This window comes from Larus michahellis, chromosome 3, assembly GCF_964199755.1.
Source record: "Larus michahellis chromosome 3, bLarMic1.1, whole genome shotgun sequence".
NCBI lineage: Eukaryota > Metazoa > Chordata > Aves > Charadriiformes > Laridae > Larus > Larus michahellis.
Window position 1 is genome coordinate 63,714,806 of NC_133898.1, and position 23,441 is coordinate 63,738,246.

Sequence of the window (23,441 nt, forward strand, 5' to 3'; positions counted from 1 at the left end):
ATTTCGGTTATGAAAGCATGTTTTTGCTATTAGCTATGTTCACAAAAAATATCCTGACCAGAGCATTCTTGATTAAACTTTATAGTTCTACATGTTATGAGGTTTTAACTAAAGCTGTACAAAACTTTCCTCAAACTCAGAGATTTTGTTTGAATGTTTTTTCTCATTTTGAGTCTCACAAAATACCCCAAATGCAAGAATTACATACTTTTAAAAAAAAATAATTAAAAAAACCCCCGAAACCCAAACAAAAAAAACCCCTCCAACTATCAGAATTAAAACTGATTGTAAATCACAGGAATCATTTCATCCAAACTGTACCAAAATGGTGTATGTAGGTGCACACCATTTGGCCCAAAGTTCCTTTGAGAGGCACAAGAACTTGAGTTAACCTGACCTCATTAGAAGGGCCAAAGAGATTAACATCCAATCTATGCACCCACTGAGGCCTGAATTGCATCCTTATTGCATGGTGTTCTCTAAACACCACCATGTTCATCATCCCAAGGGAAAGTAGTTTATCCCATTTATTTCAGCATCAATTCAGAGTAATCAGGTAGGAAAATCCTGTGTTCAAGCAACACATGCACAACTCAAACTATCAAATATACCCCAGAAGCTACCACTCTCCATTCCTCAGTGTCAGAATGGCTTTGTTCTTCCTTTTATGTTTGCCTTTACTTCTTGATACATCTATTTTTATTTCTATATTCTCAATATATCCATTTCTAAGAGCATAATGTAATCACTGAGCTCATAAAAATGATTCGAAACTCTAATACATGTCTGTGGCTTGACCAATGTGTTAGACAGGAGACCATATAACACACCAGAAGCACAGACACAGAGGAGATGAAGTAAGAGGAGTCAATGCGAACTAGTTCACGATAACTCTATCATTTTGTATGGCACTGAAATACTAAATGAGAAAAAAATCTGGCCACAACCCACTGGTCAACTGGAAGGAGGGTTTTTTCCACCTTAAGACCTTTCTAAGAGCAGCTAGAGCAATTGATGAAAAAGAGAATCATAGTTTTTAGACTGACCTGTGAACTGTGCTGAGTACATTATTTATAGTATTTCTTCTTTATGGTTGTTATAATAATTCTGCACGAAATCCCAAGATTCATTCAAACTCCACAAGGACACAGAACTTCCTGTTGCTAACACTAAATCAGCCCTAAAATAGGCATTACAAACCTTCAGCTCAACTACAGAAACCAGCAAGGAGGCAAAGAGGATGCAAGAAGGGGCTGCGAGAAAAAGCAAGCAGAGCTGAAAACTGTTCTGTGACCCTCTGGGATGCCCCCTCCCATGGTCTTTATCAAGTGATTTCTCTTCTTCTTTGCCCAGTTTATGCATCCTCCCATACACGTAAATGCACAACCCAAAACAAAGGGCTACCAGGACACAAGAAATCCCGAGCTGGCACAAATTATCATTACTTGACTGAAGTCACTTTGCACTGGTGGATGAGCCAACTCTATATTTCTACTCTAGCAGTCAAGTGGTCCTGGGATCCCACAGCACTCTTTCTTATTTCTACTCTTCGTTGCTATCATCTCTCCTCCAAACCCTTTAAAAAAAAAAAAAAAGAGCTATATTATTGTTGTTATTGTAAAACATTACTACTTCATAAATATATCTTAATAAAAATATCCTCACAAAAGAGCACTTGGGATATTCGCAATGACACCTATTATGTTGTACGGGTCAGTAGGATGGATGCGCACACGCCATTCTGACTGCCACCCTTATCAGCCCTCCATGAATGTTGTGCTACGCTGCTCATACACAGTCATTAGGTAAATGGTTGTCAGTGAATCCTAAAGATCAAAACAGAAGATGCAAGACAAAAATATGTTTATATAAATAAACTGGAGATCAGACACACAGGACATTACAAGAAAACTGTTTTCCATCTAGCGGAGACTGATTTGAAGTTGAATTTGTTCGTGTTGCAGAAGAGTTACAGAGATCTGAGAAAAGTATTACAGTACTTACCACAACTAGCAAACAACTCTTCTCTTTAAAATGTTTTTAGAGCGTTACCACCTTGCTCCCCCTCCTGTTTTCTCCCTCGGTTTTTACAAGAAAGACTCTACCCCAGTCAAGAGGGAAATGTTTGAGGTAGTGATTAGACATTTTCCCCTAAAGCAGTTAGCACAATTGATTCTTCATATATCAGTATCACTCAGCAGGAAGCTAAACTCTAAAAGCTTTCTGGTCAGATGCAAGCCTCACAGCCTTCGATCTTTGTGTTTCCCAGTCTATCTGAATCAACCTGTATAATAGGAAGGAACGCACTAACAGAGAGGTGCCAAACAATGATTACTATGATGGAGAACGAGAGACAAAGCAAATGGCTATGCAAGTATACGTGAAGCCTGTGCAATTTTCCAGTTTTTCATCTGGAGCTGGAACAAGACTTGCAGTGCATGGTACAGATGATTCCCATCCTTTTTGGGCAGTGGTTCCTAGTCTGGTTCCTAGATACTCTGGTTTTCAGACTCTGGAGTCACAGAGATTATTTCCGTCTTTAAAGTACATTTTCAGTTATGTCCAGGGCTGAAAGATGGCTAGGAATTCATGGGGAAAAAAGCCTTTCTGATTCCTGACATGGAAGTACCATCTCTCAGGGTAAAGAAACCTTTCGGAACTTCCTCATTCCTATTTCCGTCTCTCTGAGGAGGGTACCTGCAAGGGAAGCAATGTGAGTGGCCTATTCACAAACCCAGAACCATCCTTTTAAAAAATGCCTTGTGAAAATTCACATTCAAAGAAAGACCTGTTAATCAATTAAGGATTTGGCAGTAGCAGTGGAGGCGCTCTGCAGTTCATTGTGGAACACCACAAACGTGTGATATGACAGAAACATACATGTATAGTCTAAACAACAGATCCTATCAGCCCCAACTGGGAAGCCACAAAATAAGAACATTTCTAGAAGGAGACCCTTCCATCAAATCTTTGTCTACCATAAACTAAGCTCCACCAAGACTCTGCGAGCCAATTTCTACCCAAATCACCCGTGTCAGGCTCCACTTTATCTGTCTAACCGCCACCCATTAGCAATATCACTGTCTCTCCTCAGAGCTGTCCCTGCTCTCTGTCCCTCTCTGTGCCGTGGCCCAGATACTCCTAGAATTTCAGTGCTGACCTCCACTTTCGTCTGTCATTTTCTTCAGGGAGTGAAGGCTGTTGTTCTTAGGACTAATCTATTCACATGAATTGTGTCCAAACTATTATTTCTGTACCGGTTTATTTTTTATAGAAACCAATATTTCTACAAGTCCAGCATCCTTGTCTCATAAAATTCTACCAGGATAAAAAATGCTTATGTGGGTTTTAGCTTATTCACACATCTTTATCTGCAGCTCTGTTGGCATGCAAAACATGAGTGGATGAATCCTTACTGCTGCAAGTATATTTTCTTCCACAGTATGGTCCTTTTTTTTCATTTCATTCATTCATTTCTTTAAAAAAAATCCCCTCCTTCATACCAACTTCAGGTCACCTCTGTTAATCCAGTGTCAACTCCATTATTGCCAATTACCTTACAAAAACTAGATTTTAACATGAGAAATAGAAATATTCATCATGTCATTTTATAACCCACCAAGTGCTTATTCAGACTAAAGCACTGATTTCAAAATCACAGCAAGCAACTAAGACATAATTAAACTTTTATCCCTGCGGATTTTGAGAGATATATATTTCCCTTTAAAAAAACAGAAAGGAAATAAAATAGACACCTGTAGTGGGATGTTTTAGTTTCATGTGATGTAAAAGCACAAAGAAATATTGTCCTACAAGTACTAGATGTGAGAAAGAAAAAAATTAAGATGGCAAACAAGCATTGTGTTGAGATTTTTACAATCAAGGTTTTATTTTGCTTAACATCGTGATATTTTTCCACACTTTGTTTCGTTTTCCCTCTTACTTCTCCAGTAGAAAGAATAGAATTGACCTGCCTCTGCATTAAAGAAAAGTTTTCCCCCTGGGACCAGGTTAGTGAAATATATTTATCCCTTTTCCAGCACAGTGGTCAGTTGAATAAATACCACTTTATTGTTCTTGAGCCACCTGTGACCCTTTCCACACTGCAAACAGAACCAGTTGGTGAAAATGCCATGGACAATTTTTCGAGACAATCATTTTGTCCATGCTTCTAAGTGGACTTTTCTTTTCAAGATCCCTTAGCCTAGACCTCACGGAAAATGCACACAGAAGCCAGGTACCAGGAAACTGCTTCAAGGGTGCCTATAAGCAGTATGTTACTAAGTCCGTCTGTCAAGGGCTTCCAAAGCCAGTTGCAGGTATTTCTATTCTGCCCTTCACAGCCCCAGCTCCACTGATAACATGCTCTGGGTCACCTCCCAGACAAAAATGTATGGGTTTTTTTCTGCCAATGTCTTGATAACTTACTGCAGCTTTTAAATGCAGAGCCCATGCAAACAAGGTCAGCAGTGGCCGAGCATCATCTACAGCAGTATAAACAGGATCTTTAAGCATAAACTAAATATTACCATGCGACACAAACTAACCATACTCATATAGTGCTTATTCAGGCCTCAACCCTGATAATGTGCTTTAAGCTCATTTGTACCAACAGATGAAATCTCAGAACTCAAATTCAGTGCTTGGCCTCTCGCCCTGCAGGATTCCCAGGCAAGAGCACAAGATCAGTCTCCTGGCACCCTGGCACTGCATATTCTGCTTCTGCAGCAGATAGAAAGAGCCAGGACTGGGCTCCAAAGCAGTATCATTCCCCGATAAAGCTTTTTTCACATGAAGGTCATACATACACCTGGCTGCTGCAGTTCTGTTCCCCACAGGCAGGGAGCTAACTCATTTTCAGGAAGCATAAGCCTCCCTCTCCTTGAGCATTGGTCCATCCTGGACAGTCAGCCAATTGCTTGCAAACAGCGTGCTTAACTCAGCCCACCCCAATGCTCTTCAGACTTATGAATGTATATTCAATCTCTCCTCCTTTCAAAAGACCATCGGGAAGACTCTTATAGAACTGACTGCAGAGACGGATCAGAAAGGAAAATAATCAGGTCAAGACAAGGCTACAACCTGCCATAAGGACAGGCTGAATGCCCAGCAAGATGTAAGGTTTGCATGAAACCTGACACACTTGATTCCAGGGCCCAAGCTCCATTCTTTACAGCATTTCCGTGCAGACACTGCCACGGAGAAGTGAATCAAATCCAAACCAGCTTGCGTTTATCCTCCTTCCTGAATCTTTGTGTGCTGTTGTGTCTCATCCCTTCCCTCCTGCACTACCCAGTGTGTCCTATTGTTCTTATTTGTCAAGTTATCTAATCAGTTTGGGGCCAGATCAACATATTAGTCATGATAGTAGGCTAAGCAAATCACCCAGGAATAAGCGTTTACTGGATCAAGCCCTTAGACTGTCAGTTCCTCAGAGGAGAGGCTGTGCTTTATTATTCACATGCAGAGCAGTCTGTACACCAAGCGTGTTATATACATAATTCATTTAAAAATAATAATGGTACACTAAGAATGAAAAACATGCCAGCAGGAAAGTTCACTGACTGCACTACCATCAGTAACTCAGAGTTGCTCGCACACAATTCAGGCTTGGAAACCAAAAAGGATGATGTTTTGTTTAAGGTAAAGGACCAAGAGTCAGAAGAGCTGCAGTGTTACTCCCGGCGCTGCCACAAAAAAATTGTGAGAACAAATCTTCTGAACTCTCTGTGCCCCAAATTCCCCTTCTGAAAAAATAATAATATAAAAGGGGTAAGTATTCTCCAACTCCTACTTCATATACTCAAGGGTAAACCAGGACTTTGAAATAGAGGGACATGGTACTGTATATTAAATATAAGTAATATGTAATTGCATAAATCACATTTTTCAATGTAAGACATGGACACCTGATTGGCATTATTATTTATAGACAATCTTCCAAAATCTACAATATAGCATACAATTACAGGAAACAGACACTTCTGCACACCTATGGGGTGGGTGGGTGTGTGTGGGGGTGTGTGTGTAACTGTCATGTGATCTACACATCTACACAGGCAATTTACATTTACAGATCACAAACAGTACACTAGAACAGAAAATGTTTTATGGTAAAGTATAAACCTATGACATTGACCCAACTATTTCACCATTTAATCCGGCCTTGACCCTCCAGCAACTAAATATTCATGACTGGCATGACCTCCAGGCTTTTCTCTCACACCCTGTTGTACCTAAGAGTCAGAGGATTAACCCTTTCACAAACCAGCATTTTGGGGGGGTAGTCTCCTCCTCTTACTATTATGCCAGTGTCTTTTTTTTTTCACTTTGCCATCCACAATAGCCTGGCTATTCTTCTTTCATATTTAAAAACCTTTATGCAAATCAGTCTGGTAGCACGGCAACCTAAAGTTCTTGCATTAATGCAGAGTATTATTCACATATAAAAATTCCATTTAAATCCCATTAAGGTTATGACATAAATCCAAACAAACTAGAAAATGCACAGTTAAGGTGGAAAAGTGACATATGTCTTCCAGTCTCTTAGCCGAAGAAAGCAGAATAAGAAACCTATTAGAGTGTCACCCAGTTGGGGCAAGGCAGAGAAGCACATATGTTACTTTCCCGCCTTTTAACTGTTCATTCCATTGCATCTGGGATTGCTTTGTTTTATTTTTGCTTAATGCCTGTGTCCCTGTGTCGGTGGTCCTAGAAAACAGGTTTTGTCTGTAAATGCCTCTGAACAATATCCAATCTGAGGGACAAGAGAGGCAGCCTCCCGTAAAACTGCTGTAAACTGGGAAAAAAAATCAGATTAGCATTTTATATTTTTCTGGAGGTGTTTCTGGGGGATAGTAAAAATCAATGACACATATCACACTGTTTTGCAAGTGTCCCAATTAGCAGCACTGCTGTTACAGTCTGGAGGCACCTACTTCTGCTCTCACGTGTTCCTCCCTTTGAACTCCTGACACTACATAGTAATGAACTACACCGCAAGGTCTTGCAAAAGAGTCAGTTTAAGACCCAGAGTTATGTTCCAGCAACACTTAAAACACTCTTGGGCATGGCTGAGCTGAAGGAATGGGTGTGGGCAGCGGTGCCTTTTGGATAATCCACTATAGCTGTTGAGGATGTGGAGTACAGGGGTGCCCCTGAGCACCTACAGCTAGTGTTGCACAACCCCGCATAAGCAGATGGATCTCTCTGCCTATTATGCATAAATAAAGTTTGACCCTGTAGCCCTGTAACAAGGAGACGGGGAAAGGGAAGAGGTTGATTGGGGGGTTAGCTGCATTACACGAGCTACAGATGCTATAGTTGGTTGTGAAATTTCAAGCAGAATCAAGCCGAGTATGTGCTTCTCCATATGTTTGTCATATAGGCAAGCATTGCATAGTGGGCTGTTATTCAAAAGTGTGGGATTTATTCTTTTTCTTTGGAGTTGAATGAAACTTGATTGCAGTTTTCCTTCTTTTTGGTAATGATAAGAGTACAGAAACAAGCTGGTTCAGGCAGTGAAGCTGTTGTCTTGACTAGAATCCCAAGTTTGATTTGAATTAGCCATTCGTAAGACAGACATACATATGCGCGCACACACGGGCACGCACACAAAGCTTTGAAAGCACTTCCATCTGTTTTTTGGTAAGGCTGGGTCATAATTAACAAGAGTGGAAATATTTCATGTTCTGCATTTGTGACCTGACATGTCTTCCTTCTTGTTGTCATTGAACACTTCTGTCCTAAAGAGAACTGGTATTAATTGGGGATTCAGTAGAGCCAGGGATTAAGGTTTAGAGAGGGGTGATGTTTTTTAAATTTAGAGTATATTTTCTTTCACTCTGCCTTGGAGAAGTTATTTTTCCCTTCCTCTGTTCTAAGCAAACATTCTACAAATTATACTTTGAATAAAACACATCACAGACTTCCATGGAAACAGCAGTCAGCATGAGGAAAGAGTGGAAAGTGCTCAAGGTGACAAGAATACCTTCTGCAGCACCATCACAAGATACAAGTTGAACCCTAGCAAGTACAGAAGAAGCTGACATGACAGTACAAAGCTAAACAAGATTACAATGTTGGGGGGGAGGGAAGAGACATATGTGCCCAAAGCCATCCTTTCCTGGCAATTATCGAATCCTTGACAAATGACAAACATTCAGGGTCTCTTTTGGGTGGACCTTCAGGGAAGGTTGAGAGAACAGCTTAAAGTGGGGATGTCTAATGTCTTCTTGGACACTTTACATATCAGATTAATAAATAAGTGCAATTAGACAAATATCTGTGGAGGATGAGAGGTGCCTACAGGTACACGTTGTGCTGAAGTTTATAGGAGATGCTTTTAGCTTATGACCTCAGAGGCCTCTTTCAAACCATGTTTGAACCATTGCAGAAGTCAGATCCCCTCTGGGTTGTGAAGAAAAATGGGTTCTTCTTCATGTGGCTCTGAAAAACACAGAGATAAAGTAAGTAAGTAGCTACAGGTATGGACAGGTACAGTAACTACAGTAGGACAGGTATGTTTTTGAGACGCCTTTCCTAACATTGCAAGGTTTTTGTACTTATTATGGTATTCTTACTCTCTTCAACATCCAAGTGCTCAGTGACTCCTATTCCATCTTTCCTTCTCCCATTTCTAAATGTTTACACATTCCTGCCTAGAAGCTTGTGCAGAGCTCCGACACTACAACCTTCTCTTCCACCCAGGATTCCCAGCAGCACTCTTCCTCCACTCCACCTTATTCACAGCTCAGCTGCTGCAGTCATCTGTCTTGCTTCATGGCCCATGTTTTCCCATCACATACATTCCTTCCTTACCAAATTTAAGATTGTCTTTCACAGTTGTTATTTCCACTGCTGCTCATTCTAGCTGAGCGTTTGCTACTCAGACCAAATGCTTTTTGCATTTGCTCCTTTCGTTTCCAGTTCTTCCCTCTGCACCCACTACGCTGCTCCTCACCTTTACCTGTACATCCTACTCTCTTGGGATATTTTTTAACGACAGCATAGAGTTAACTGCAGTTTTGAGATCAATGTGTTTAAATTACACATTTCTTAAGTTTTTAAGGGTATTGGTCTGCAGAGACAAGAACCAGCATCCTTAATTTTCAGTGCCAAGCATGTAGCTCAAACTCCAGAAATAACAGGATGAAGGCAGTATGTTCATGGTCTCTCTAGGTGCAGATAGGCCAACTTCAAAGGTTTGCATCTCACCCTGCACCAGCCTGGCTGTCATCCATGCCACCTGATCAAGTCTGTCACCCAGTCAGATCTGCTAACTGAACTCACCTTGTGCTTTTTCCCAAATCTGAACCATCCCAAAGAAACTAGGTAGCTTAAATACTAGGGTTTAGAGACGGAGGGGTTTTTAGCATGTCTCATTTTGATTTAAATGAAGCAGAAAGCTCTTACCTAAGGAGCTCAGCCAGAAGATAAAGCAGAATAGGCATGCCTGACAGAGGGACAGAGTGGTCCAGATGGGAACATGAGGCTCCTCAGGAAGAGGATGTTGTTTACATGGCCTAAGGTTTCAGTCCTACACATCTTCTCCACATGTGTGAGTGGCTCTATTGACTTATCACGCATTCACGTGAAGAAGTTAGGGATTTTTTTAAGGCTAAGTGATTTGATCAAGGCCACAAATCAGCATGCCAGAGACAGAACTATTATAACGTCGTAGTAAGCCAGTCAGATGGAAAGCTTAAACTCTGGAGAGAGAAGTCACCTTTTATATATTTGAATTGTGCCTGGCATAAGAGAACTCAGTCCTTGCTGAGGTTTCTGCGGAGCAGTTTAATACAGATAGTAAATGTCAGATAGACCAATGTGTATGGGGCTTTACACAGCTTTTTTTTAACTCTTGGGATCATAAAAACTTCAAAGTTTCAACAGAATAAGGTGGGTCTACTTCTAAACGTCTCAAGCTACTTTCCTGGATCCAATCAAATAAAAATGTACGCTGCTAGGAAAGGTTTCCCATATGGAAATTTTCCTTTCAGATTGTTCTGTTCCCTTTATAACTGCCAGTGACAGCATAGCATTTGAGGCATAAGGAGGAAGTTATGCCAAGTAGCTATTGTGAGAGGAAATAAAATAAAGGTGGGCAGAAGATGAAGAAAATATCATGAGTAAACTTAAAAGGTGCATGAAATCTCTTCACCTGCGTTGACCCCGGAATTGTGTCAATTATGAGGATTAGTGGGCTTCCTGTAACAACAATAGGTTATGTCAGCTGCTGGAGAGAGATGGTGTACCCACTCAGACATTAAAGCACAGCCTACAGATTGCTTATACGTGGAGTCATGAAATAAATGCAGGCGTCCTAACCAGCCCTGTGAAAACACTGGTCTGTCAGGAAGGAATGGGCATAAGGCACTATCTCGTATCCAAACATATATACTCTCGATAAATTAGCCGAGGAGCTTCATTTCTGTCATATCTGATCATCTTCAAAAATTGCATCAGTTGACCTTATTAATTTCCAGATCAGTTGTTCCCATCCTCTCTACCATTTGCATAACAGATACAAACGTTTTATGGAAAACCTGTATGGGTTCGGTTCTTCCCAGTCTATCTTCTACTTTGTTTATCTCAGTGAAGGACTGATTGAGGTGGGCAAACCCTGTGGAGCCTTATCCCATTGCCAGCTGTCCAAACATAGCTTCACTTCTGAAGGACCATGGCTCTGTATTGTTTGCTGAAACTTAGCCCTAAACACAGCAGAAAAAGTCTCAGTAAATGAAATTCAGCACACGTTCTCCTGTTCTGATACTCTTTTAAGTAACACTGCCTCAGGATACATTAGTTTCATTATCTCTGTGTCTATAATAAGATCCTAGTGCATGACAGCCAAAGATTGCCATTTATCCTTCCCACACTGACATGGTTCAATTTGGTTGGTGGAAAGGATGTGTTATGTGAGCCACAGCCCTGTGTTTCCTACTCAGCATCACATCATAGACACGACGTTTGGCCCTGAATCCTTCCCGTGAGAGAAGGGCTATACTTGTACTGACTCAGAATAAATATTGCTGGCTCCTTCAGCAAATGTAAAATTTCGGTTTTAGATGAACCGATCTACACGAAAACTTGCTTGTGGAAAAAGACAGAACTGTTTTGAAGAAAACTACACTTTTTAGTTTTCACTCTTGAGGAGCATGTTTCCATACAGATAAGCATCATATTGGAAAATTCCCAGCAAGCTCTTCTTAGATCGAAGACATACATTTTGCAATAGGAAGAAATAATTAAGTACCAGCTTATTGCTGTGCACCTGTTCTGGCTTGGTTGAAACCTTAACCTTTATGATGAATATTGAAAAATCTACGCTCAATTTCTCCATCATTGGTTTCCACAACTGTTATGAAGGTCACTAAATGAAAAAGAGCAAAACCATAGTGCCTACTCTATCTGCCTGTGTTAAACATTACAGCACCTACAAATACATTCTTAGCCCTAGCATTAATTGATTAATTAATTAATTAATCCAAAATTAACATCCCCATACAGTCAGTGAAGAGTTTTGGGCATCTTCACAGAGACACTCAAAAGCCTAGTAGGAAGTTGCATAAAGGGGTCAGTAAGAAATAATAAGAGGGGGAGTGTCTGCTGTTTGTCTGAGGACGTTTGGTGTTCGATTTAAGGCGGTTTCAATTACTTACTTCCACCTGGAGTGAACCCAGACCTGAAGGGCTCCTCTAAGCACTCAGCAGTGGTGAGATTTAGGGAACATGAGCTAGAAGAAGGAAATCTGCTGAGTACCTGCACTTTATGATGACTCTTTACGGGCATCTGTACCTTTCATGCACAAAAAGAGCAGAAAGCAGTGGGAGAACATACTTTTAAGATGAAGCTGGTTCTTCTAATGGAAGGATTATAAGATGTGGTTTTCTGAGATTTCAGAAGACTACATTCAGTGACGCAGCGGATTCCCTTCCTATTTACTGTGGGATTGTGCTTCCTGAGATACTCTTAGCTTAATATCAACAACACATCACTGGGACAAACATCAGTACTTTAAAAATCTCTTGATTTCTTTGAGAGCACAGCACGCATGTGAGCTATCTAGCTCAACTTCACTGTTGCAGGGTATGCCTTGGCTGTCTGTGGAGGTGCAGCTGCAGAAGACACAGCTAGAACCCAGCAGGCTCCATACAATTCACAGAGTTATTAGTGAAGCTACTCAGTGTACAGGTCTTCCAGGGACTCTGAATATCTACTCCAGTACTCTGTGCTGCTGCCAGTCATTCATTGGGTGAGACTTGTGGTCTTTTAACAGTCAGCGTGTTTCACCTTAAAGATTTAGACTTCATATCAGCTTGTTAACATACTGTTGTAATGCATTAGGTAAGAATCTATGTAATATTGAATACTTTGTTTCAGACCACCTTGATTAAAATTTGTTTGATCATATTGATTACATTCCTAGTAAAAACTGACAGCATGGTCAAATTACGTGCAACATGTTGTGTCAGGTTGCCCGTGCAATGGAAATTACAGGAAAAATTTGGATAACTTGCATTTTTCCCTATGTAGTTTCTTAAATTTTGATTTATATTCTTTAAATTTATTTCATCTCATCAGAATATTACACCTCACAATCCTGAAATAAACATTACAGGTTGATCTACTCTTTCTCTCTATCAGAAATGCAGGAGGATGAAGTGTACAAACAGGGATTTAGCAGGTTCCACCTAGCTACTTTGCGCCCAGGAGAACGGCAGCAGTGTTGGTGCCTTGGAGGACTGACATCCCCACGCTTAGCTCCACTATGGCCCCCCGCACTGAGACCACTAGCTGTGAGCTGAGCTCTGGCCACATACTGGCATAGCGGTTGTGCTACCCAGCTCCCCTCCCCGGCACCACAGCTACCCCTGGTCATATCCTTCTCTTCTTTTTCTTCCTTTTCTTCTTTTTCTTCCTTTTCTTATACAAGCTCTGTATTTCCCATAATTTGACAGACTGTTTCTTGGCTATACGCAGTTTCGTCTCCTCTTCCCACCCTCCAGCAGCTCACTGCTTTCTAGCCTCAGGCTTCCTCACCCCCTTGGTCACCCTCGGTCCTGCAGCACTGTCGGTCTCTGTCTCCACTCCCTCTTTCTGTTTTTGTCCAGCCAGCAGAAAGCATGACAGCTTTACTTGTCCAGCGAGAACTAATTCTGCTTGTCCTGGACAAGGAGATTTTCCCCATCTTTCTCTTGTCTCTGCATATAGTCAATATTTGCATAATATATTAAGTATGTGGGGAAACCTCGAAAGATTTGGTTCAATGCCTTTTGGATAAGCACCTGAAAAGCTTGGCTGTTTGTGCAAACCTAATTCAAACAATCTGATTCTTGAGTTAATGGGCTGGAAATCTTGTGAGAACAGGTTGTCTCACAGTACAAGATTTCTCGTAATTTTTGCTTCTGCTGTTGGAATGGGAGTACGATGAAAATAACCTCTTGTACTATTTTGACACTTCCTTTCAGGGATTCAGGACAAGGTGGGGAAGAAAGTTACCCAGACTTTTCTCATACTTACAAAAGTATCCGTCAGCTTAAACTGATGTTTCAGGTGAGAACTCAGGATGGGAGATTATGGCATCCAAGCCAATTCAGCTGTTCTTTTATGGCAGTGTTCACCCGCTTTATTGATATGCATCGGATATTGGTAAAATAATACACTACATACTCCTACTGACTGGCTAATAGGAATCTGTCAAACTATGAATGCTATAACAGTCACATAATAATAACACAGCACTACAGAAGGTAATAAATTATATACTTGCCACCATCCTTCATGTATTCTATACGGATCATGGAGTTATGGTTATTGGTTGCAGTGTGTATTACCAGGTCCCAGGGTCACCAGAACAGAGTTAAATGATGTAAGGGAGTAAGTAAAATGATGATCTATGTTCAAAAACAGCACTAGCCTTGGTACCTATTTACCTCATGCAGTATGTTTATATACTGAGTGTGAATAATCAGGTTCCCTGAAAAAGGAGAGAAAATTGACAATGCCAGGGGCAGAACGGTGCTTTCCATTTATTAAAAATTTGTGATTTAAAACCTTATTTATTTTTGTAGGTGCTGCAGGTTGTGGGGGATCACTCAGGGTTGGCAAAGTTTCTCTCACGGATCTATAAGACTCTGTACCCAGTAGGGTATTTATTTTCCTCACCAAAGTTCAGCTGCGACCGTCATGTGGAAAGAAAGTATTCCAGTAGCTGCTGTGTGCCACTTTCAGATAACAACTGAGCCTGAGACCAAAGGCCACAATAATCCTAGCTTATTGTTACTGTTACTGCTCCTACTTGAGCAAAAGGAGCAATTTCTCTTCATTTAGGCAATGCAGTATTTGTGCTTTAGTTTGAAGTATCATCCACTTACATTTTATTCATGAATCCTTTCAACTTCATTCCGTCTCCACTCTTCAGTGTATTGCATATCCAAAGATTCGGTAGACCTCAAAGACAATGCTGATATATCATAACTTACACTCAAGGGAAGCACGAGGGCGGAATAAATAGTGGCTCTGTACAATCAGAGACTGCTTCCAGATTCACCAGGGAAGCCGGTTCTGGATAGGGGAAAACAAACATAATTACACAAAATTGTATTGCTAAAAAATCCCGATTACATACATCAATGCTATTTTACACCGTACATGAATTTATAGGCTATTTAGGATTGACTGATACAGCTATCAGCCATGTATCGTCAGCAAGTTCTGTATCTCTTGGTGTCAGCAAGAAAATAAAAAAAATAAGGGGGAGGGTGTTACTTTTACATCTGAGATGAAATTGTGTTGTATTTTTAAAGCAGATGTCATCTCAAGAAAAATTATGCTTAGGCAGGAGTTTTCACATAAATAATTTTCTGCTGGGCAATCTATCGTCATTTGGAATTTTTTTAAGTGTCTATATAAACCCAAAGATTTCGAAGAGCGGCTATAAAGCTGGGGGAGAAAAAGTGGAAACGGCCTAGAGCCCCAAGTACCCCAACTTAAAGGATCCCTAACTCCAGAACTTGTTTGCTCTTTTACCTGTTTAGGTAAGAGGTAAACACGTTTAATAAGTTATCTTCTCTGTCTCCTCCGCCCCCACCTCCTGCCCAACATATACATTATATCCAATTACGCCTCTGGAAACCATCATTGAGGCTAGGTGAGAATAACTGGACTAACTGGGAGATAGCATCCATTCTCTCCCTAGGCATTCGGTTTGTCACCTGTTTATTGCACGGTGTGCTTTTAACCCTTTCCGTTTCTGCCCTGCTGTGTGTAACGCTGGACACTTCTCTGTACCAAATGCTGACCTGACTCATTTGTGCCCTCCCCCTGAAAACAATGAGGTGCTCAGGTGTAATTGAACAGAATTCAAACAATAATCCCAGCTTTCTCCTGAAAATGAACAGTAGTGCATGAAAGGTAATATACTCCTATTTTGCTGAGTGCAGGGCTCTGAAAGGTCACACTGGGAGAGAGACTGTGAATTGTTTGGAAAATAGCCAATTTGATTACAATGGGCAATTCTGAGCTTACAGTTTGCTTGTGTCTATCCTGCCTAAAGTGGCATCATTTGCAATAACAACTGTATTGCAGAAGCACTGTGGAAGAGCTCACAAGCCCAATTTCTACTCTGCTGAAGAATCGGGAAGGAGACTTAAATATCAAAACCAAGATATAACCCATTCAGCGCTGTCTACAATACAGATGTTCAGAAGCATTAAATTAATATTAACATATACCTGCTAAACAGTCGCAATTTACAGAAGTTTGAGGGTGAAATGAACATTAAAAGCTAATGTCAAGTTTTGAAGGATCATTTTCATTTTTACAAATAAAGAATTCAAAACAGACAGAATCCAAGCCATTTCTTTCCTCTCACTGTAAAGGTCTAAGTCCCATCACTCGCCCGGAATTTGCCACGTGCTTCCCTGTTAACCCAGGTGATCGCCTTCGGTGGCTAATGTGACCATTTCCAGTCTACACATGACAACAGCGCCTCAGGTGATTCACAAGTCCTCCTTGTCTTCTCGCAAGAAATGGTGGGATTCAAAAATCTCAGCTTCTCACGGATAGACCCAGCCGTTTGGTCAGTCTCATATGCAGACTGAAACCCCATGTATCTTCTCATGAAAGTACTAGTGGTTTTGCCAATAATGCCCTGATGTGAAGCATCATTATTAGGGCCGCTATAGATAAATGGGTCTTCCCAGACATGCTCTGTTTGTTCTGGACATATTTGAAGATTTTTCTATATTTGCCTAGGGTTTGCAGTCATCTGGTAAATCTAACACACATCCACCCGGGGTACACATGCTCAGCAGGTCCGACATCTTTCAGAAATAGGGTAGCCCTAATTACAGGTTCTTGCAGATGGGTTGCTTACAGATTGAAGCTCCCACTCCATTTCTTTAATATTTATAAGTGTCTGATTAATGAATAACCATAGGTAGTGAACTGACAGGGACTTGCAAATGACCTGAGTAAATTTAGAGGAGGCCACATCAACCTGTTCTAAATCCCCTTGTTTCATTTAGTCATGCTGGCAAGCTACACTGAAATCAGAGCTACTGTCTCCAATGGCCTGGTGTGATGGTGGCATAATTCACTAATAAAGTATTAGTAAGTCATTCCTTGATGGAAATCAACTATTTCTAGCTAAATAGGGTTGAATGTACAGTTTTAATAGCAAGGGGAGGAAACCAAATTAAAAAAACAAACCAAACCAAAACAAACAAACCACAAGTATCTACTATCTCTAGAAGCTACTTTAGGTTTCTACTCCCTGAGGAGCTTTCTAGAAGTTTTTGAGAGGGTCAATCAGGAGAAGTCCATTCAATTTCTACCAGAAAGAGCCAAAATCTCTTCACTCAGCTTGGATAGCTTTGAAGGACTAACTGGATACCCAAAAAACTGCTGTTACAGTCTGTTCTTTCAGAAAAAAAAAAAAAAATTCTTAGTACCTGAATTATACAGGTACTCTCACCCAAACCCCAGACCTTGATAAAGATTGCTCATCACTCCAGCTTTCTGGTACCCAAGCATATTTTCTTAGTTTCTTTTTTTTCTGCTATGGGTGTCTTTGATGCTTTTCATGAAATATTCTCCTACCTTAATTTCCAATCACACTAAGACAATAAAGAGTAATGTGAAGAATTTCCATACAACGTTAAGGATTAATGGTCTAGTTTTCAATTTTCAGTTCATTAAGAACTCCTCCCAAAATAATCCATTTTGTGTTGGTCTGGAGGCTTTGGTCTAGTAAAAAGCAAGGGATTTAAAGAAGAATTTTCATGTGAGCCTTTTAAAGACTGTCATAAATAGACAAAAAGAAAAAATAATATACAAAATCATCACAAATGAAAAGCAAACTGGGCTACAGTTTTTTCAGATTCTTTTTCATCTACCATGGAGATTTTTAATGCGTATTTCCAGATTTTTCCTTTTCTTTGCTACTAAAATCTATAAGGTAAACATCATGCCACAGTTCTTCACAAAGGAGCTCAGGGCGGGGGGGGGGGGGGAAACAACAAACAAATTATATATCTTTAGTCAGGCTAACAGGTTTCCTTCTGTCACAAAGAAATGTAGAGAAATTTGCTTATTTATAAGCTTTCTGAGAGAGATATCAAGACATTATTAGAAAGCAGGGGTAAGCAGCAAATAGTTTTCATATCCATAAAGATTTGATATTTCGATTATTTTTCCAGCCTCAAAACCGAAATCTTATAAATCAGAGAATAGTGTAGATTGCAAAGAACCTCTTCTTGCAAAATGAAACAGCCAAAAAAATGGGGTTTGTTCAACTGAAATGTTTCATTTTACCTAGTTTCTCTTTTCTATGTAAATTAAATGAAATTTTAAAAGAAAAAGTTGTTTCTGACTGAAAAAAATCAATGTTTATAATTTTTGTAAATAGTAAAGCAGGTATTTTTTTATTGCACATGTGATTTCTTAAAAAATAATTCACTGAAATGAAACACCTCGTTTTCTGAAATTCTTTTAGCAAATCAGCATTTTTCTTTGAAATAGATAATGAAGAGCTCCTATCCAACCACACTGAAGAATGTCCCTTCGCAGATGAGTTTTATCACCTACAATTTATCTTCAGGCGTGGCTTACAAAACCCTTCTCCATTGCCTTTTCACCTGTCTAGGATGTTATTGGAGGTTATGGATCTCTTTCTTGACTGTCTTTCAAATAGTTAGAATCGTCCAAACACATCGGGAGATTATTATTTCCTACAAATCACCTTTTTAAAATATTGCAAGAAGTAATGGGGAATCTCCTAATTGCAGGAGTGACATCTTATCCTCCGAATGTATAAACTGAAGTTCTATTTGTGTAGACGAAAAAAAGAAGCCAAAATTCCACCAACAGCTCATAAAAACTACTATCCCTACTGAACCGTTCCCGTATAAATGTCAAGTGGTATCACAGTTCATCTGTTCTCTCACTCACCCACAGTACGTAGTATTTCTAATGCAGAAAACACTACATTTTCTGTCTTAAATAAAAGAAAGAAGGGCCGAAGAATAAACCCAGCTTCTTTCCCTCCTTTTTTGTAAGTAACCTTGAATGAGAAGTGTGCAGCTTACACCTGTGCATCTCATCAAGAATATATGTCATTTCTCTAAATAAGCATCATATATCTCAATAGTAGGGTCAGTTACCCACCCCTACCCTCTCACAGTAGCTGATCTATCAAGTTAAATCACAGGCTTTTTGATATGAGTGTCAATGTAGACCTGACACTAAAAAAATAACCCACAGTGGGGCAGAAAAATGGTAAACAATGCAGAAAAAAATTTAACTCCTTAAGCTCTTGAGTCACTAAAATCCACAGAGGCTGGCGTGCAGTTTATGCTCTAATGCAGAGTGTATTTTAGTTCAGCTATTTTGAATGCACAGAGAGTTTTTTATGAACTCATCTCCCCCTTCTTTTTCAGACTTCTTGAACTACATGTTGCCACTCTTTTCTTGGTCTTCTTCAAGAACTTTACTGCTCCAGCTTCCATATAACCTCTTCCTCTATGACTGACGCCATTCCCTGCAACAGTCATCTTTTTCTACAAATTAAGTAAGCTTAAAATACATTATTCCTGGAAGCCTTTAAAAACCTCAATTTCTGCTAATATAGAGAAGGCCTGTAGAATTGGTAAGACTTAAACAAATATTTGACCTGATCAGGAGTTTTTTCTGGTAGAAGTTTTTTCCACAAATACAATGTTGAAATTTTTAATGGGAACAAATGTACGAGTTTCGAGTAGCACAGGACTTTTAGTCAAAGCAAGAGAGGAGGAGAGCAAAGCTTCCTCCTCAGAAGACCCACCAGCCCAGTATTAGGAGATTCACACCTGTGTAAGATAACGCCCTGCTCCAGGGCTGCTCCAGCAACTCAAGACCTGTAGAGGTTGCAATAGTGCCTGCAGAAGAGGCAGAAGCAGTGGGACACAGCCACCGCTGTGACAGGTTGGGCACTTCCCTGGGACTTCTCTGGCCCTGAGGGGGCAGAGGAGAAGCAGCACAGCATGACTGGTTCCCACAGGTCTCCAGCCTCTTCTTCCCCCCCACCACCAACACTGGCTTTTACGTAGCCTCATCTGTATTGCCTGTGGGTACAGATCCTTGCCTGTGCCATCCTCCAAACCTCGCCTGGGCGTAACTTAAGAGCAGTAGGTGACACAGTCCAAAATAGGGCTGGAGTACACTCGTAATCCAGCAGCATGGATGACCACGCACCAATACCCTAGTTCAGGCCCCCGCCTTTCCTATAAGCAGGTGAGGCTGAGGTCCTTATTCTGACCCAGGCATCCTGGTCTTCACATGCTGTGTGGTGGGTCACCCTAAACAGGAAGGAGTTCCCAGGTGCACCTCTCTTAGGTGCTTTCTGGGGCAGCATCTCAAGGAACAGGCGCTATTTCCAAAGACTGTGTCTATGCGTAACATCTCAGACTTTTGTTTCAAAAGATTTTCACTTCATCCCAACACAGAAGAAGGTGGAGGGAAGTACATACTCTTGAAAACTTTGAAGAAAGCTTTTCTTGGTCATATTTAGTAATGTATCCTCGCATTGTGAAGCTCCTCCTCTTGTGCATTTAAGCCCCAGTCTGGCTTCCTTCAAAGTCAGCACCTTCCTACCGACACCAGCTAGGGAAGACCGCTGCACTGCAAAGCCGTGCCAAGCAGCAGTCTTACTTCAATAAATGGCACATAAAATGCTACTGGCTTGGCAATAGAGAGATGACAACACTCGGTTCATCTCTCAGTTACAGGATATCTCCCTGCTCGGGAAGATGACAAAAGATGTGTGCATATAAAAGGCACACTAATTGAACAAAAATAAGATTATTATTTATTTCAGCCTGAAAAGACTTAGTCTAGAAAAAACACTTTCTCCTCAAAAAATACCTTGAGTTTGCAGCTCTCTCAACAAAACCTTTATACCATGAGCTCTAGTGCTGCTCCACAGAAGGCGCTTACTTTGTCCACCAGCTTGTAAATGCAGTGGGATGTGATGGACAGTGCAGCCACAGAGAGTCCTGCAAGAGGGGAACAAGGAATGAAAAGGGCCCTGAGACCAAGTACAGCGAAGGGGCACATTTTAGGCCTCCTTGACATTTTCTTTTAGATTAACAGTAAGTGTTTTACAGTTCTCTACAATGCTTATGTCCCAAGTGTTAACAATCTTCGTACAAATAATGCAGAGGTAAGTGATGCAGTATACACAGACTTTTGAGGGGAAATGCATCAGCTTCAGATGCCAGGCCTTCAATGGATGGTGACTTTGCTGGCTGAGGCCCCAGGTTTTGGTGGTCTGCAAGGACGGCTCTGGAGAACGCCCTCTGGTCTCACCGTCCTGCTCGTTTGCCCTGCAGGCTCCTCCATTCCAGGAAGGTGCTCTTTGGGAAGCAGACATTCATAGCGTGCTTGTTTCCAATTTATTAATTAGAACTAAATAACCAGGCAAAAGTGTAATATGCATATAAACAAACACAATTAGAATAAAGTGTGGAAGTAGCAAATTCATCTAATGATCAGGTTGATTAAATTACTTCACATAAACCAACAATTCCTTATAAGCACTGTGTAATGGTTTCAGAAGGCTGCAGTCTTGTTTAGCTCTCAGCCTGGAAAATAACAGGGCTTTTATCAACTCGCAGTGCCAAGTGACATATTTAAGTTCCAGCCAAATAGCTGGTACAGGGAGTGTCAATCGCTCCCAGGCTGAAACCAGTGTTGAGACTGTGGCTGTGCTGCCAGCTCTGAGAGCTTGTGCAGATTATTGGTTATCTAATGCCAACCAACCTTTTCCCTCACTGCCCTTTCCCCCTCAAAACTCGCAACAATGGATAACAGTGGATTACATTGGAGATATTTCAATATTTCAATATGACACCGCTTCTTAAATTTAATATTCAGAAGATAAATTCAATGAAATAGTCTGATTTATCATGATTCAGCTGTAGCTAGTTATTGCAAAAATCATTCTTTACTCACTGTGCTCTGGGGATTCTTGTTCCCCACGTATGCCAGCCAGCAGCTTGCATTAAAAAACACGCAAGAACATAGAAATAGAGGTGATCCTTAACTCACAAAAAACAAACAGGTGCCAATGAGAGAAAGGTTAAGCCAGAAAAAAAGATACACCCTTTTCACTTTAAAAAATGCAGTTTGGGAGCTTCTTTTTAATGTGCAGGAATATCTGCCTCATGACAGAAATGGCCATGGGATATTTGTTTCATGTTTGGGTTCTTTGGCCGTTTACTTCTTTTTAGATTAGTAGCAATTTGTTATTTTCAAAATCCTTCCCCTACTGAAACTGGGATTTCAGCCACTGTGCAGAGTATAGTTTCTGAAAGACAGAAGACTGGACCCAGCCATGTATAAGAGAGCAGAATCCAGCACTATCCTCTGAATACTCCTGAGAACTGTGCAAGAACTCCCCAATAGCTAAAAGATGAGTTTATATGAAAGAATTAGTGATATCCCATTTAACATGAACCTTGGAATCCGGAAAACAATTACAGACTCTTGGCAAATCCAACTAGATTAATTTATTTGAATTGGTGCCTAAAATGTTCAGATCAACGTCTTTGGGTTTTTGGTGGGCAGCTTTTTCCCTCAGACTGACAGAGGCCACAGCACACGCAGTTCATCATTTCAAGGCATAAGAATTAGTCTTTGACTAATTGGAAGATTTGCCTGTTGTTTAAATTAAACTTGTTTGCAGTTTCGTCATCCGTGTGGAATCCAGAAAGGCATCAGACTATCCCATCAATTTAGTTAGAAAAGAATAAATGAATAAATAGGCTGACAATTTTCTCCCCTGGGACTCACACTGTCACTACATTGTTTCTCTATTATTAATTACCTATGTAAAAATAATTCACTGTACAGTAGTATATACTCTGTGCTGTAAATGACTGGATCAGGTGCCTTTCTGTTTGTCTTTCTGCGTGCATTTAAATCTCTTAGTGTCAGCAAGGGATGCTCAATGGTGTGTTCGCTCTGAGGGAAGAAAGGCAAAATCAAGTTGCAGACATCAAAGGGTTACAGCCTACGTTTATTGCATGCGTACAGTAATAGGGCTAGTTCTTTTATATTTTGTATGAAAGACTCATTTACAACTGCTGCTTCTTCTGAGGTTTGGATTCAGACTGTCTTGCAGGCAGTTTCTGCGCAAGGCTGAGATGCAATATGCTAGCAGATGTCACTGACAGGTCAAGGAGTCCTTCAGATGCTGGAAGCCCACAGAGCCCCCAGTGAAAAGGGGCAGAAGAGAAGCCGAGCACATTTCTTTTTGTCAGAGCCTTTATAAGTGTTTGCTTCACATACAGAATTCTTGACACAATTCAGTGGAGAAAAAAGTTAAGAATCTGTTTATTTTCAATAAGCCAATACTCTAGATTTCTTCCACTTAACTCATAAGAGAGTGAGGGAAGGGGGGGCGGGGCTCAGGACGTTCCTCTTATTAAACTTCAGATTTTTCAGCCACCGCTCACCTGAGTGCATCTGCATCCATTGCACCATCAGGTCTATCCCCAATAAGTATTTTTCATATGTATCATCTGAATAGTTTTTTTATACACATACATATAATGCCACATTTCATTTGCATCTTACAGACTTTGCCATGTGCCCTTTACTTCCACTGCTGCACTATTATAAATGCTTTAAAACTTGCAAAAACTGCGTCAAAGCAGAAATTCAGTCTTCTCAGTCCTACATCCCAATGGGGTCTCATAATTTCAGCTCCAGCCCTGTGTAATTTCAAAGCTACTTCACTGACTCTTCCAGGAAACAAATCCTTCACAGCTGAAATTTTCAAAAGGGTTCAGACATCCAGCCTCTCCGAAAACGCTACCAATAATCCAGGAGAAACACTTTGAGTATTCTCACGAGGATGAGGTAGGTTATTTTTTCTTACAGCCCTCTCCTGTATT